Source organism: Chenopodium album, chromosome 27 (genome assembly GCF_948465745.1).
Source record: "Chenopodium album chromosome 27, dcCheAlbu1.1, whole genome shotgun sequence".
NCBI lineage: Eukaryota > Viridiplantae > Streptophyta > Magnoliopsida > Caryophyllales > Amaranthaceae > Chenopodium > Chenopodium album.
The window spans coordinates 12,380,394-12,397,227 of NC_137860.1; the positions used below are offsets into that span (position 1 = coordinate 12,380,394).

General features: G+C 39.4%; 1 non-coding gene across 1 annotated transcript; it reads left to right on the forward strand.

The window, feature by feature from the left end:
• The first annotated feature begins 8,053 nt into the window (after positions 1 to 8,053).
• On the forward strand, positions 8,054 to 8,159 carry LOC145621645 (small nucleolar RNA R71). The gene has a single exon (XR_014108467.1). It is a non-coding gene; the product is annotated as a small nucleolar RNA R71 (small nucleolar RNA).
• The last annotated feature ends 8,675 nt before the right edge of the window (positions 8,160 to 16,834 follow it).

The following is a 16,834-nucleotide window of genomic DNA, read 5'->3' on the forward strand; positions in this document are numbered from 1 at the left end:
CTCCTTGCAGATCAAGAAGGTCAGGTCTTAAGAAACAGTTTCAATGCTCATGTGTTAAAGAAATACTTTGTTTAATTAGCCCGAAATATAGCTGGTTTAAGCTTGATGCACTTTTACTCAGTCTATGTCACGTATACTAAGGCATTTAAGCCATTTCTATTCAATGAAATACAAGCCTCTGCGTGAGGAGTATGTTGCATAAATTTGTTTAATATAGTATGCCCAAGCATCATATACTAACATGTAGAAGTCAAACAAGAATAATAGTAACGTGTTAGAGGCAATAAGCACCCTAGCACAAAATAACAACACAAAGGCATCCCTCCTTAAAACCTCACCTCACCTGCGAAAAGCAAAACAGGGCACTTCCTCGGGGACGCTTGAGGGGGAGCCTGACACGTTCAGCTTGAGCAGGGGAGAGAGGAGGAAAAGAAAAGATGAGCTACATGGGCAACACTAAGGTCCTCTAAGTCCCATTCAGCCCATCTCTTCGAGGGGGAGAGGGCAGGAGAGAACAGCCAAGCAATAAGCCCTTCCAAATTAGTAAGCACGCAGCGTAAACAAGCTGATTGACATAAATAAGTCTCAGCACGAACAAGCTAATTGACACAAATTAGTCTTAGCACGAACAAGCTGATTGACATAAATAAGTCTCAGCACAAATAAGCTGAACGACATAAATAAGTCTCAACATAAGCAAGCCGCAGCATTTGCAAGCTGAATGACATAGATAAGTCGCAGCAAAACAAGCTGGTGACACAGGCAAAATAGACAAAGAAGCTGATTGACACAAACAAGTCTCAGCAAGGGTAAGTCAAACAGCGCTAAACTAAGTATACCAACCAGCACACAGATGAAACCTTTGGCCAAAGCCAAATGAAATATGCAATGCACAAATACTTGAAATTTGTAGAAAAGGAAATATAAAATATAACAAAGCCCTACTGAAACGCAGCGGAACGCAAAAGGAGCAGGAAAGCGCTAAACAACCAAATCGAAAGGATAGGGAGGCCCAACCTACGAGGCCCCACCAAGTATAGCAAAAATGCTGCAACGAGATTTGGATACCGCTAAGAGACGATAGATTGTGGGCAAATGCGCAAACAACGAAATAAATAGCAAAACAAGGCAGCAGGAGAAGATCATAAGGAGCATACATTATAAAGCTGAACCCCTGCCCACCAAGGCAGAGTAAACATTCAGCAATTCAAATACAAGGCAAATAAAGCTGAGCCCTCGTCCACCAGGACAAGGAAACACTCAGCAAACAAAGTTGGTAAATCACAAAATCAGGTTAAACTAGGCAGACCCAGCAACAAAAGACAAAGTATTCTGAAAATACACAAAGAAATATAATCTTTGGCAGCTATACACCCCAAAGATAGTAACAAAACTACCTAGTTACAACAGATCTGGGTGAGGGAAACTCAGAGGAACCACTCGAACAGGAGGGTGACAGCCACCATAACCTTTATTGATAATCGGTCAGAGACTCCACTCCAATAGCAGCAGTAACGTCAGGACAGAGAGGCACCTTTAAGTTTAGCACAGCCTGATTGGGAATCTTGCAGCCCGCAGCGCGAGGGTGATCAGCAGGGAGGTCGAACAAACCAGCCTCACCTGTAGCTTCAACCTTAGCCCAGAAGGCGTTGACGAGAGCCTGCTGCTCTTCACCCTCACCATACAAACTGCTAACACATCGAGCCAAGCCTTCCCACCCTCCATCATGGCGATCAGCAAGGAGTTTGGCAAAAGCAGAAGAGTGCGCAAAAGACTTGAGCGCCTCCCTCCTAGCAGCCTCTAGCGTAGTAGCGTGTGCAGCCTGCAAGTCCGCCACCTCCGCCTCTAACGTCTTTACCCTGGCCTGAGAAGTCCCGAACTACTCTTGACACTCCTTCAGCTTGGTCTTAGTGGGCTTAAATTCTCCTAATTGGAGCTGCAAGGCATCTGCCTTCCCTCTTAGAGGAGTCACCTCATTGGCCATAGCATCCTTCTCAGCCTGAGCCTGTTGAGCCTCCAGAGTCTTCTGGGAAAGGGTTATGCCTTGGTTCTGGTACTCCTTCTCCACTAACAGCAAAGAATTAGACAAATCACCCATAGACATAACAAGCTGCAGTAAAAGCAGAGAGGAAGAGTTAGCCAAAGTAGGAGCTAACAGAAGAAGTTAAATATGAAAAGTAAAGCATGAAAATAAGTAAAGCAAGACAGCAGCTGCAACACAAGCAAAGAAAAGCTGAAATAAGAAAAAGAAAAACTAAAAGCAAAGACAAAACTTCTGCAAGTCATGGCAGGCAGTGGCCGCTGGAGGGCTGGCTGAGCTACGCGTAGATTCCGCAGGGAGACGAATTCCCTGAGTCAAAAGGTATCCCAGAGTACCACCCTTCTAAGGGTCGTCTACATATAAAGACTCATCATGAAAGGAATTGTGTCCTTCGAACAAGTGTATTATTCTGATAGCGGGTTTAGAATTATTAGAAAGCTAATATATTCAGCAAGGTCAAGTGATCGGAATGCCTGGGTGGAGGCCACTACCACTCGGCCCGGCCCCATTGGGGTCCTTGTTGCGCTCGAGGTCATCGAAGGGATGAGGGTAAGGCTCCCATCCTCCAGTGTACCCCTCGGGCCACCCATAATGCCCCTTGAAAAGATCTTGTTGCCAAGAAACAAGAGGGGTGAAGTTATCGGGCAAAGTGAGTTTGAAGGGGTGGTTGGGGTGGACATGGGGGTAGTTAGGATCACTCCTATAGTCACTACCACCCGGAGCCTTGTAATCATAGTTACCGTGCTTTTCCGGATAGTAGCGACGCTCGGTATCGGGGTTGGAAGGCCCCGACCAATATGGATGCCCATACGCAGGTAGAGGACCTTGTTGGGGCGGGAAATACGGATAGTTAACCGGGGGAGTAATGTTCCCACGGTTGACTTCCGCATCATAAACTTGTTGTTGTTGAGCAAACATACCTTGTTGCATTTCTTGAATACTTCTTAGTTGTTCATAGATAGCCCCAAAGTCTTGATCGTACATGCCATCCACGTGGATTTTAATCCACTCTATTGCTCACTAAGAGCCCTCAAATCGGCATTGGCAAAAGCATGTTGCCCTTGTTGATCTTGTTGAGGAGCTTGTTATTGTGGAATTTGTTGTTGTTGTTGTTGTTGTTCTTCTTCTTCTTCTTCTTCTTCTTCTTTATCATCTTCCTCATCCTCATCGGAGTCGAAGTTAGGACGCCGAAAGGACTTGGGGACATGCCACACATTGTTGGCGAACCGGGCCAAAGAAGTCAAGCCGGGGTTAGGCAAATAGCACCAATGCTCATTGCCCCTTAGCCACTCATATCTCCCTTCACTATAGCCCTTGGAGATGAATTGGATTTGACCCAATTGTTGCAAGTCAAGGTAGAGGGAGGTGCTATCCTCAATCTCCTTACAAAAGGGGAGATATGCATCAAGGCGAAGGCGAGTGAAGAGCCTAGTCACCATGCCCCCGCATGGGATCTCTCCCGAACTCCGGCCACGAAGATCCACACAATATTAGGCAAAGATATACCCCAAGTTCAACCGGCCCACATACTCCGGGCGAGTAGACAACCACAAGACCTTGAGCTCCAACTTGCTCAATTTCCCCAACTCTTGTTTAGGGAACACGACATAGCCCAAAATACGGTGCACAACCCTAAGGCAAGGTGGGTACACCGATGAAATCTTAGCCCTATTGGTGATGAACTCGTTACCACCCGAGATGTCTTCCCACCATGAGTTGTGATCGTACTCCGGGAAGATATAGGGTTCAACGTTCAAAATATCCCCATGGGGATCAAAGTCCAATGTCGAGTTGAACTCTTCCAAGGAATGATCGAAGACATGGTTGAACAATTGGAATTGCACCCGATATACCCCTCCTACGGGTACAAGCTCCAAGGTAGCCAAGAATTCCAATGTAGGCCCCTTGTAGGTGCGATAGGCATCGTTGATGAAAGAACCCAACCAAAGGTTCAAGAGCAAAGACCGCACATCATCATCTATCCCCAATTTTACCATGTCGGGTTGGAAATAATGGCGGGTTTGTTTGAGGGTTCTCTCTTCCTTCAAAAGTTGGTAGAAGGTCTTCTGTTTATCGGTGAAATTTTTCTTTTTGGGTAGAGAGGTTGGAGGTCGTGTTTGAGAGGAAGAGGGGTTGGAAGTACTTGGCTTAGAAGATGTACTCGACCTTGAGGAGGTACTTGGGCGAGGCTCATCGATGATAACATCGGTTTTTCTTTTCTTGGTGAGTTTCTTTAGGTATTTAGACATGTTTGAGAGGTTGAGAAAGGTCACCAACAATGAACAATGAGCAAAACCAATGAACCAAGAACACCACACCGAAATTCACCACTTATTACCAAAATCACCAAACTTCAATTTCACACTTCCTTCCAATCAAAACCAATTCCAAACCAATCAACAACACCAATAATCCAAGAAAAACTCCTTTCAACAATTCAAGAACAATCACAAGACCAATACCAACAATCACAACATACTACCCATATTCCAAAAATCCAACTCACAAGATATCAACCAAAAAAGATGAGAATCACTACAAAATCAACAAACAATACAATGTTATGCAAAATCAATCAATAAACATCACCAAATCACAACCAATATCAAGATCAAGCATCAAAAATCACAAAACCAATTCTACACTATTCATGCTCATACAATTTTCAATCTATGCAAAACTATGATATAATTGGCAAAATTAAAGCAAGGATTAGTGATTATACCATAAAAGAAGCAAGATTAACCAACTTAGAGCAACCAATTTCGACCCCTAACAAAAGCCTCGGCCACCAAGAGTAGGAGAGAGAGTGAGTGAAATTTGGGTCAATTTGTGAGGAATTTTGAGTGTAGGAAGGTTTGTTAGTGATTTTGATTGAAAATGGAGTGATTTTAGTGTGGATTTGAAGGATTTGGGATGGTGAATGGTGAGTGAGGAGTGCGCACAAGGAGGGTTTTGGAGGAGGTAATGCCGTGAGGAAGATAAGGGGAAGTGATGAAATGAAGGGAGGAAAGAGGAGGAAGAAAGATAAAGTGCACGTCCAGCAGGTGCGGCCGCACCAAACTGGTGTGCGCCCGCACACGCAGGCTGTGCGCCCGCACAGGCCTCGTGTGCGGCCGCACACCCCTGTGCGTCTCCAATTCTTCCTTTTTCTCATATTTTTGATACTTACTGCCTATTTGGGTGCGCACATGAATCATGATGGTGATGAGGAACAACATAGGCAGTAGATAAAATCATTTTCAAAGCCCTCAAAGTTGAAAATTCATGTGCTCACCACAAAAATTTACTAAGTATCAATTTTCTCCAACTTTCAAAACATGAATTCCCTATCTTACCTCTCTAAAATTCTTACCCTTTTTACCTCAAATTTCGATTAGAATCGAACAAAATATGATTTGTGCCACGAACACCTTCCATTCACCATGCATTCTTGTAGAATTCCAATTCCGCAAAAGTCATCCTAAAAATCCAATCAAGTAGAAAAGTGAAAGAAAAGACAAAGTAATAAAAGAACCCAAAAATAAGAAAATTCAAAAATCAAAAGGAAGAGTTAGAAACTCCGGGTTGCCTCCCGGGAAGCGCTTGCTTAAGGTCCTAAGCTCGACCCTTCCTCCAAATCATGGAGGGTCAAAGAACACCACCTTCTTCAAGGTAGTTGATGGAGAAAAATCTTCTTCAATTTTGAGCAACTTCTCATTGTTGCTTAATGAAACCTTCACAAAATTCTTTTCAAATTCTTCCTTCTCTTTTCTCAATTTCTTTCTTTTTCTTGATTACTTCGAATCACGGGCCTTTTTCTTCGGCTTGACTTCAACATCCTTAACCATGGAAGCTTTCTCTTCATCCTGAGAATTAAGCTTGAACCAATTTGGAATCTCAATTTCTTTCTCATCCCTTAGCTTTGGAATTACAACTTCTTCTTCACTAACATCATCAAGACTTGCACAAACATCATCAACAATCTCAAAAGTATCGTTAGTAGAAGAATCAACCATGCACAAATCATCAATGGAACGAGAAAGACTAGCACATGCTATATCTTGCACACAAGACAAGGACTCATGCATTGGCTTCAACTTAAAACTCTCTTCTAATTTTCCACATCTCAAAGTGATTCGGCCTCCCTTCACATCTATTAAGGCTCCCGAGGTGGCTAAGAAAGGTTTCCCTAGAATGATTGGAATATGCTCATCTTCCTCAATCTCCAAAACAACAAAATCCCCGGGAAAGACAAACTCTCCAATCTTTAAAGGGACATCATCAATTCTCCCCTTAGGAAGCTTAATAGAGCGATCGACCAATTGAAGTGTTATATTATATGGTTGAAGCTCACCTAGATCAAGCCTCTTGAAAACCGAAAAGGGCATAATACTCACACTAGCCCCTAGATCACACAAAGCATTCTCAAAAACCATCTTCTTGATTTGGCAAGGGATTGAAAAATTCCCCGGATCTTCCATTTTCTCCGGAAGCTCTCCATGGACAAGAGCACTAAAACAGTTCCCTCCTTCCACCGAACTACCCTCATCAAAATTTTCCTTCTCCACTAGTATCTCCCTAAGAAACTTGGAGTACTTAGGCATATCGGGAATTGGCTCGGTAGAGGGTGTGGAATCATGGATTTCTTTAAGAACTTCAAGGAACTTCCCAAATTGCTCATCCATTTTGAATATCAAGTATTTTTGGGGGTATGGTAGATCGGGAAATCTCTCTACCTCACACATCTTTTCAACAACACTTTCATCTTTTTCCTCAACCTCCCAATAAATTTACTTAGACTCAACCCTCTCCACTTCATTCTCCATAGCATCACTCTCATCTTCTCCCTCCTTTGAACAAGAAACTCCCTCACTAACGTCATTTCCTTTACTAGTGGCAATAGAGTACACGGGTTTCTTTGGTTCAACACCTTGGGAAGGCAAAGATGAAGGACTAGCATAATCCTTAAGAGTGCTTGCTAGTTGGGTTATTTGAGTCTCAAGCATCTTATTGTGAGTCATCATCTCATTGAATTTCTTATCACTAACCGCCATATAGGTGTTAATGATCTTGGTTTGATTATCAATCAATTCCTTTAAAGTAGTCCTAGGAGAAGAAGGTTGTGAATAGGAATTTTCACCTCGAGTCTTTGGAACAAATCCGGGTGGGGGACCTCTTTGAGCATTGTTTTGAAAATTTCCCCTTCCTTGATTGTTCCAATTACCCCTATTTTGATTTTGACCATAACCTTGATTATGGTTACCACCACCTTGATTATGGTTACCATTACCTTGGTTATGATTTCCAAAACCTTGGTTTTGATTACCATAGCCTTGGTTTTTATTACCATAATTTTGGCTTTGATTTTGGCCACTATAACCTTGGTTATGGTTACCACGAGAACCTTGATTTCCTTGGTTCCTATAACCACCACCATGATTATAGTTGTCAAAATTGCCTTGGTTTTGGTAATTCCTATTCCATTGGCCTCTTTGATTATCAAACCTTTGGACATTGTTGTTTGACACAAAATTCACATGCTCACACTCATTGTTGTCAAACTCATCAACACATTCATTGTTGCAATTGCTAGAATCATGATCATATGATCCACATACATCACAAAACAAACATCCCATAGGCATATTATGTGAAGTAGAAGGAGTTTGAGAGTTAGAAGAAGTACCTTTCCCCTTAATTTGGGAGGGAAGATTTGAAGCTTGAGAAGAGGAAGAAACACTCTCCAACTTGGCCTTGATTGCCGTCATCTCCTTTCCCAAGTTTTTCATTTGAGAGGAAAGATTGTTAATGGCATCGAGATGGTCCACCGAATACAACGAAGATTGCTTGCTTGAAGAATCTCTTTCCCCATCTTGCCAATCTCTATAGTAAGTCACCACATCCTCTATTATGTCCACAACTTCTTCTTCAGTTTTGTTCATGATTGGACCACCGGCCCCTCCATCAAGACATGCTTTGCCTTGAGGACTCAAACCACCATAGAAGATTTGGATCAATTGATATGTTGGAATTCCGTGGTGAGGACATTCTCTTTGGTACTCCTTGAATCTTTCCCATGCTTCATAAAGACTCTCATTTGGCTTTTGCTTGAACCCTTGAATTAAAGCCCTTGTCTCCGCCGTTTTCTTTTGAGGATAGAAACGGGACAATAAAGCTTTAGTGACATCATCCCACGTTCTCAATGAATTGGGCTTCACCTCTTTGTCTAGCCATTCCAAAGACCTTCCTATGAGGGAGAAAGGGAACAACTTAAGGCGGATGAATTCTTGAGACACTCCATTAACCTTGATCATGTTACAATATTTTTCAAACTCCTTAAGATGGTTCAATGGGCTCTCGTTCTTTGCCCCACTATATTGTCTCCTCTCAATTAGGGTGATCATTGCCGGCCGAATTTCAAAGTCGTTTTCCGGTGTTGTAGGTGGAGCTATGCCGCTCTCGAACCTATATGCACCGGGCACTCCCAATTCTTTCAAGGCAACTCTTGGTTGTTCTCCCATGACTTGCACTTGTTCAATCTCTTCTTTGCTTGAGGAAATATAATCCATTGTCTTGTTTGCTACTCTCCTCCTTGAGAGAGTTCTTTCAATCTCCGGATCAAAGGGAACAATTGAACGATCTCGGGACCTATGCATACAAAACTCAAAAAAAATATAAGTAGCACGGCTACAAGTGTAGCCTAAAGTGTAAAATCTTTTTGTATTTTGCAAATAAAGTGAAATAGACTCAACCTAAACATGCACTCAAAGCACCATTCCCCGGCAACGGCGCCATTTTGATGGGATGAAGAACGGTAGGTCGTTGGGCTACCACCCCACCCAATCAAACAAAATTTGTAACTCAACAAACCCCTATTATGTGTAGTGGTAAGTCAAGGTCGAACCCAAGGGAATGGAGGTCGAATGTATATTGCCTAGGACAAGCTATTCCGAAGTCAAGTAAAGGGGTTTATGAAGGAAACTAGAGCTAGAGCTAAATGATGCAAGAATTTGTATGAAATCAATCTAAAAGACACTAGGGCAATGGTTCCACATGTAATTGTAATGGAAAATGGTAATTTGGGAGGTTAAACCGACTAAGTCAAGTGATATGAAGGAAGATCAATCATGTATCCAAAAGAGCATACCAAGATAGTTCTCCTAGAGGTCTAACTAGCGTCAACTACGCTAAACACTACCTAGGGAACGTCAGAAGGCACTTCAATCGTGAAATTGCAAGTTACTAATCAATGGTCCGTATCATAGCAAGCTCACAATGCAATCTAGTGCAATAATCAAAGATGGCCAAACTTCAATCAATCACACACATGCACATGAATTATCAACCAACTTTAATCATATCATCAACTCCATCAATTATCCCCAAATTACTCTAATCCATCACTCAAACATGCTTCACCATTTTCCTAGCTAGAAAACTACTCACTAGCCATGGAAATCAAGATCAAAACTACACTAATCATCAATTTCATCATCAACATGTTTGAAATCAAAGATCAAATCAACAATCAATCAAAAATCAATAAAACTTCAATCAATCAATAATAACATAGAAAACAAATGAAATCAACTAAAATCAAACTCGCATTGAAATCAAGAAGAAGATCCTTACAAAACTTTGATCTAAAGATCAATTACAATGAAGAATTCTTGAACAATCACCAAAAACCATGAGTTTCTCTCTCTTCAATCCTTGAGTTTCTCTCTCTAAAATTCTAATAAAAAACTAATTAAATGAAATCCAATCTAAAAAAACTCTTCTAAAAATAGAAAGAAATAACTATATATACAAAGAGGAGGTCGGTATTGACGCCCAAAATAGACCCACGTCGGTGCGGGCGCTTGGAGGAGAGAGAGTGGCGCGCACGGGAACACACCCAGAAAGGTGCACTCGCACGCACCAGGTGTGCGGCTGCTCCCGACCAATGTGCGGCCGCACACTCCCAAAGTGCGCCCGCACCAAACTGGGTATTTCCCCCTTCTTCTCTTCGTCCTAGCACAAGTGGTGCACACATCCTAGATGATGATGATGGAGGACAATGTAGGCAGAAACTTTCTTGGAAATTTTGAAGAGTATAAGCCATGAGAAAGGCATATACAAGGCCTTGAAGCATGCCCCTTGGATCCACCTTTGGCTTGAAACTTCTTGCACAAGCTTTAGGCATGGAAACAATGAAAGATCATAGAGAAGAAGCTCGGGAATTCTTGGACAATCAATCACAACCTACAAACAAATGATAAAAAGCAAGTAAAAGAGAAAAATAACAAGTAAACTAGAAAATGCATAAAATAGAGAAACTAACTACAAAAAGCATAAAATGAAGAAAATAAGAATAAAACTAAGGAAAACTAAAGAAAAGAGTGATAAAATGAAATAGAATTCATCCAAAAAGGGACCAAATGAGTGCCATAAATGTCATTCATCACAAACCAAACTTGGGGCTCAAGGTTGGGTGTCACATGTTTAGTTCACATTGCATGTGAAATGCCTTGGGGACCAAGTGAGAAAGTGGTCCACTCCTAACCATGTGACACTTGTTCCTTAGTTTATTTAACTAAGGGTTGAATTCACCAATCTTTCCATGTGGGATCTTTTTGTGAAAAGTCCCACATTGAAAGATGAGTGGAATTCACAAAGCATACTTCCTTATAAATAGTCATGGCATGGCTTGAGAATTCTTTGCTAGAGTGGGAGTTAGAAAGAGCATTCCATATTTTTGGGAAAACTCTTAAACTCCATTAACACTTGGGTTTTGGTCGGACCTTGCTAACTCCAAGGTAGCAGACCTAAAAATTCGTGTTCGTCTTTTATGGGTGGATACCGTTGGAGGCACGGCATTTGCGGTGCTCAAGGCTTTCAAGTAAGAGCCCGTTTTGTGAGGGTGAAGCTCGCTTTAAGGGTATGATTCGTTCTTCCTTTTCTTGTGTTTATTTATTTATGCTTTATGGTTTTATTAATTATTAGTGGTTCCTTGGGTCGGGCTTGTTTCCGCGGTGAGTCGGACTCACCAAACCCCAACAGCGGTATTGGTGCCCCGCTCGTTTATTTTTATAATCATGTTTTTCAAGGTTTATTTTGGCTTAATTTTCTAGTTTAAGTTGCTAATTAGATTAGTAGCTCGGTTTTATTTATTTTAATCCCGTTTTTAATGGAAAATTCGACCAAGAACCCAGATTTTTGCCCAAAACTAGTGAATTTTGGGTGGAAAGGTGTTCTAGAAAGGTTTTTACCCCGTTGGAACTGTGATTTTAGCCAAATTCTGACCAGAAATGACTTTTTTTGAGGGATTTTTCGTTTTTGACGAAACATTTTGAGTCTTTTCTAACCTTGAAATTAATGGCATAACTTGTTGATCATGTGGTTGACTATTTGCATTATTTTCTGCATTTTTAAGTCCCCTTAAAGCACACTTACATGGTAGTATTTGATGCTTAAAGGTTGATTTATTTTCACATAATTGCAAACTAATTGCTTTTTAGTGTGAAATTTTTTTTTGAGGCTTCCTAAGTGTTAAAGATTCAATCTTTATTTGTGATAAGTGATTGAAACTTTAAAAACCACTAAATTCCATGTAATTTTGTGTTAAACTTTGTTGTTTTAATCATTTTGAGTTGATTGGAAACATAAAGTTTCAATTTTTGTGATAGAAATTTGGTTATCTTCATGTTAGAAGATATAATTTTCAAGGATTCACAAAATTAAGATGTTGGAATTTTCATTTGAACATTAAAGTTCATATTTTTCCAACTTTCCCTTACTTTGTCAAATTCTCAAGTTTAATTTTAATTGATTAAATTAAAAGTGAGAAATTGCCTCAGCTTTGTTACTACACCAAGCTAAACCAGTTTAATTAAGAATGGTTATTGGAATTAGTTTGGTTATTTGCACTTTAAAATTTATTAAGTTGGAGTTGTTTAAAATTTTTATTTTTGCTCATTAAGTTAGTTCTAAAATTAATTAAGAAATAATTAATTATGTCTCGCGAAATAGGATCAGATCCCGAGGCCATGGCACGCAAAACGAGGCAAAGAACCACCTTGGCTAGCCGGGCTGCATAGCAGCCCGTATGTGGCTGCCAAGGTGGCTGCCCCGCCTTGCGTGCGGCCACACGCGCGGCAGCAGCCACGTGCGTGCGACAGTGGCTGCAGCCCATGGCTGCTTGCCGCGGGCCGTGTGTCCGGAGTTTTTGGTGTGTGCATATGATTGGTGCGGTGAGGTGACTAGTCGTAATATGCTTAGTTTCCATGAGCCGCGATTATTCGAGTTTCCTTGGCAAAACGCTTAAAGTGAAAGCCACTTGAAATGCGGTTGGCTTAATGTTGCTTATTTTGTCGTTTCATTTATTTTAATTAATTTTGTTTATTTTAATTAAAATTTTAGGAGGCTAGACCTCGGTTTTTGAACGGCATTGGCAAAATTTTATTTTGACAAGTTTGGGCGCTACCAACTTAATTAATTGGATTAATTAAGGGAAATGCGGAATTTAGTGGGAGCTTCAATTATTAATGACATCAATTACATAATCGGTTAAACAACTTTGACTAGTTTTAATTAGGCGTGTTAATTAGATTAACCACCTAGATTAGTTACTAGTGCGCGCGTTGTTTAAATGCATTTTACTTGTTTGATTTTGTAAATTGCATGGGCCATTCACAAATAGTGAATGAATGAATGGAATGTATATTGTCTCTCACAGGTTTTATAAAATGGGAACTAGTGAGACCCGACTAGGATAGAAAATACGGACTACGTGCCATTATGTATTTTTGTAAATCTAAATACGGTCTACGCACCGTTAAGTATTTTTGTACCTTAATATTTAGATTATTCCTAGTCGTAGACACTAGTATTTGCATAGTTTGGTTAAGTCTTGAAGACGGCATATCTTGGAAGAAAAAGCCTTGAATTGCAAATGAAGAACTTTTGAAGACTTGAAGAATTCAAGGGGTCATGCTAGTTGCCATTATGCATCTCTAATTTCCCTTTATATTTTATGCTAATATACATGTGAATTATTCGTTAGATGCATGTTTAAGTTTTCTTTATGTTGCGATGATTAGTTAAGTTCACTTAAATCAACCAACATAGAAATCCTAGGTCCCTAATAATATTGAGTCAAACTTGCCTTTCCAAAACAACACTTACTAACCGGACGAGGGTGATGGTAGGCTACGCCAAAGAGAGGTGCTATCACTTCTCCAAGGCTCCTAAGGCACACCGGGTGTGCACGTTGGTTTTGGTTTAACTCATCGGTATGAGTGAGGAGTCCTCACATACCGTGGCAAAAGAGATACATTCTGAAAGATGCATTAGATGCGACGATTGTCTAACCAAGAGTGGCTTAGAGCCATTAGAAAGGCAATGCTTACCTAGAAGATTAAGTGTTTAAGACAAGCCAAAGCATGCTTAACCACTCTTTGTTTCTTTGGATCTTGGAATCGCCTTATTTTCGCCAAATAGGGACGATTTTTTATGAATAAATAAGACGTTTAATAAGATTGAAGTTTGCATGAATGCTTTTAAATTTCAAACTTATATTTATAGTATTCTAAATCAAATAATACTGTTTCCATGATTGGTAAAGGAAATCCTTGAGAATAGTTCTCATAGACAAGAAAAGCATTTCTAAAATACAATTCTCATAAATGACTTTTATAACTAAGTCCGAAAGGACGGTTGGACATCATGTATTCAAAATACTAGGTAGTTTTGATAAAACATGAGGTATTGAGTTGCAAACTCAAGATTGTCAATGTTTGACAACCAACGTATCTTTTCGCATCTTAATTGAGTAGGACTCATTGATGTAGTAGTTTGAGTAAGAATTAATGGAAAAGATGGAACTTTGTTTTACGGTGCACTAGGTGCTTGATTATGCCTAACAAAGTGTAAGAGTCAGGGTACTTAAAGAAATGATTCTTCAAGTAAGATTATGAGATATTGTATGATAAGAAATATAGGAAAGAAGGAACGAAGAAAAGGAATTAGATTTCATTTCAACTCATGAGTTCATGTTATTGTAGTTAACTTAGCAACTCGTTATCTTCACAAGTATCGGATACTGCTTAAGTGTTCCACTATGATAGTGACCTCAAACTACTGAATTTAAGCTAAGTCATCGACTTACAAGCTTAGAATGAAGCAAGAAGAGCTACATCAGTTGTAAGGTCGTATGTTTTTGTTTAAAGACCTTTTAAGCCAAAGGCTGGAACAAGCAATTGTTATTATGTTCCATAATCAGCAATTGATCCGTTTACACACGGAAAGACTCACATTCAAAGTAATGAGCAATAGTTGCGAGATTTATTTGAATGGCATGGTTATCCAAGCGTTGAGTCAAGAATGCTTGATTATAAACAATCATTTCCCTAACATGATAAACTCACTAAGTTCAAGTCATGGGCTTGATTTGCATTCCAAACATCTGTTGCAATGTCACGTCGACAAGAACGTACTCAAGGCTCTATTAGATAGGCTCTTGATAGTTGCTCGATTTGGAATCTTTCTAAGACAAGCAAGTCTTACTTGTTGAAACCGACAAATCAGAGAGTTATTGTTCTTGGTATAGACAATTGACTCCGAAGGCTAAAGAGGACTCAATAACTTCAACGTTTCACAAAGAATTTGAAAGGATATGGCTATATTCATCAAATGTGAACAAACTTGACTTGAGTAGCTCAAGAGTCCAGTGAAGTACATAATTGACTTGGCAAGATATCAAAATGTCTAGATTAGATCGAGTGATGTTTGCTTGAGCCAAGCATGACCATCTCAAAGTTATGAATGAGAATTTTTCATAAATAACTCCACAAAGAACATAGTGTGTCTTCTCGGAGACCTCGGTGTCATTTGAAAATGATTCGAACGATGATGGTTCACAACCCTTCCTATAAAGTTCTTAAATATTTGCACAAATGACTAATGTTACACTAAATAATATGTCGAAGCTATGAAAGGACGCCATATTCAGTTATGGATAGAAATAACTTCTAAAAGTCTTTTCAAGTATATGTCTAAGGCTCTTAGTCTCAGTGGGAGTTCACTAGCTCGGTGGGAGCTAAGTGGCTTAGTAAGAGCTAGGTGGCTCAGTGGGAGATGAATGGCTCAATAAAGACTAAGATAGCACAAGTGGGAGCTAACTGTTTGTTTCACAACGAACTTTTACCCAAAGACAATATACATGTCTCTTTGTAAGCATTCAAGTGAGACTACGGGCATTACCTCCACAACCTAATTGATATTTGCTCTAAGTAGTGTCTTTCTGGAAAGTAACATGTTGACAAAACGACAAGTGGGAGGAAAATGAACTCGATGACCATCGAGCTTAGCAACAAACTAGAACTGAGAATCTCGGAAGACCTTAATGGACTTCAGGAGAATGCTTGATCAAGAATACTCAAAAGGACTTTACAAGTGCCTTAAAAGAGAATTCATTACTCACAAAACATTAAAAATGTTGGAGTAAGATCAACACAATAAAAGGGCTTTGAAAGATCCTTAAAACTTAGTGTTTGATGCAATTACCCCGTATAGGTATATAATTCACCAAAGGCTTGGATTGAATTCTATAAATTTTCTATTAAGTTAGAAATAAACATAAGACTTACAAGCAAAGGAATAATGTCTTGTAAGATAGCTACAACAAATTCAAATTCTGAATGATGGTTAGAGGCCATGAAAATCCGAAATAGACTCCATGTTTGAAAATCATGTTCGAAACTTGATTAATTTGCATGAAGGATGAAAGATCCATCCATTGCAAATAAGTTTTCAAGGAGAAAACTAACAAATGTGGAAATGTATATGCATACATAGCTAGATTGGTTGAAAAGATATAATTAATTTCAAGGAGTTGATTTTAATAAAAACCTATTCACCAATCGGAATGCTTAAGTCTTTTCGTGATTGATCTAGAAAAATTGGACATATGAAATATGGCAAAATAGATACCAAAACCGCCTACCAAAAATAGGATTTTGGAAGTGACTATGGAATAGTCTAAGGGTTTTGAAAATCTAAATAATTCTAGATTTCAAAGCAAGCACATGAAATCTGTCATGGGATTAAAGGAAGCATTACATGAAGGAATTGGAACGTGTTTTCTCATAAAGTTAATAAGAGGATTGACTTATGGAGAAATATAGATATTCTGATGAACAAGAAGTTTAGTGGGAGCAAAAGTAATGGTCCAAGAAGAAGTTTACAAACTCTCTTGTGAAACAACTATCAAATGCTAAATGCTTAGATTTGAAAGTATTTTCGACAATGGACCGAGCTAAAGACGATACTTAGTACATTTTGGGAATTAAGTTCTATGGTATAGACTTAATTAAATGTTTAAATGAGTAAAAGAAATTACCATGTTAAACATGAAGGAGTTTGAAAGGCTTTCGATCCATATGTATGAAGTTAAGTAAATGTTTGAACTAAGTATAAGCTAGGCTAAGTACTAAGTCAAACAAGAAAGACTCTAGTAAGAAACTTTCAACCATATCATATAGCGAACAATTTGGCAAGACTCAGTGTAACTGTATGAGCTAAATGTCACATGGATGGAATAAAATTGAGAATCATTCTAGAATTAAATCCATCATGTAAAGCTATGATATGGAATCGTCAGACGGCTTACTTGCTTAGAGCATGTGAAGTACGTATATAATACCAATCGATATTAATCTAAGTATTAGATCATTAGATTATAGTCAAGAACATCCATAGAACTTAGATAAGTAGTTGGATGAGTTCTTGACGCATGGAAACAAATATATAATTTGAGTTTTGATGTTGCAA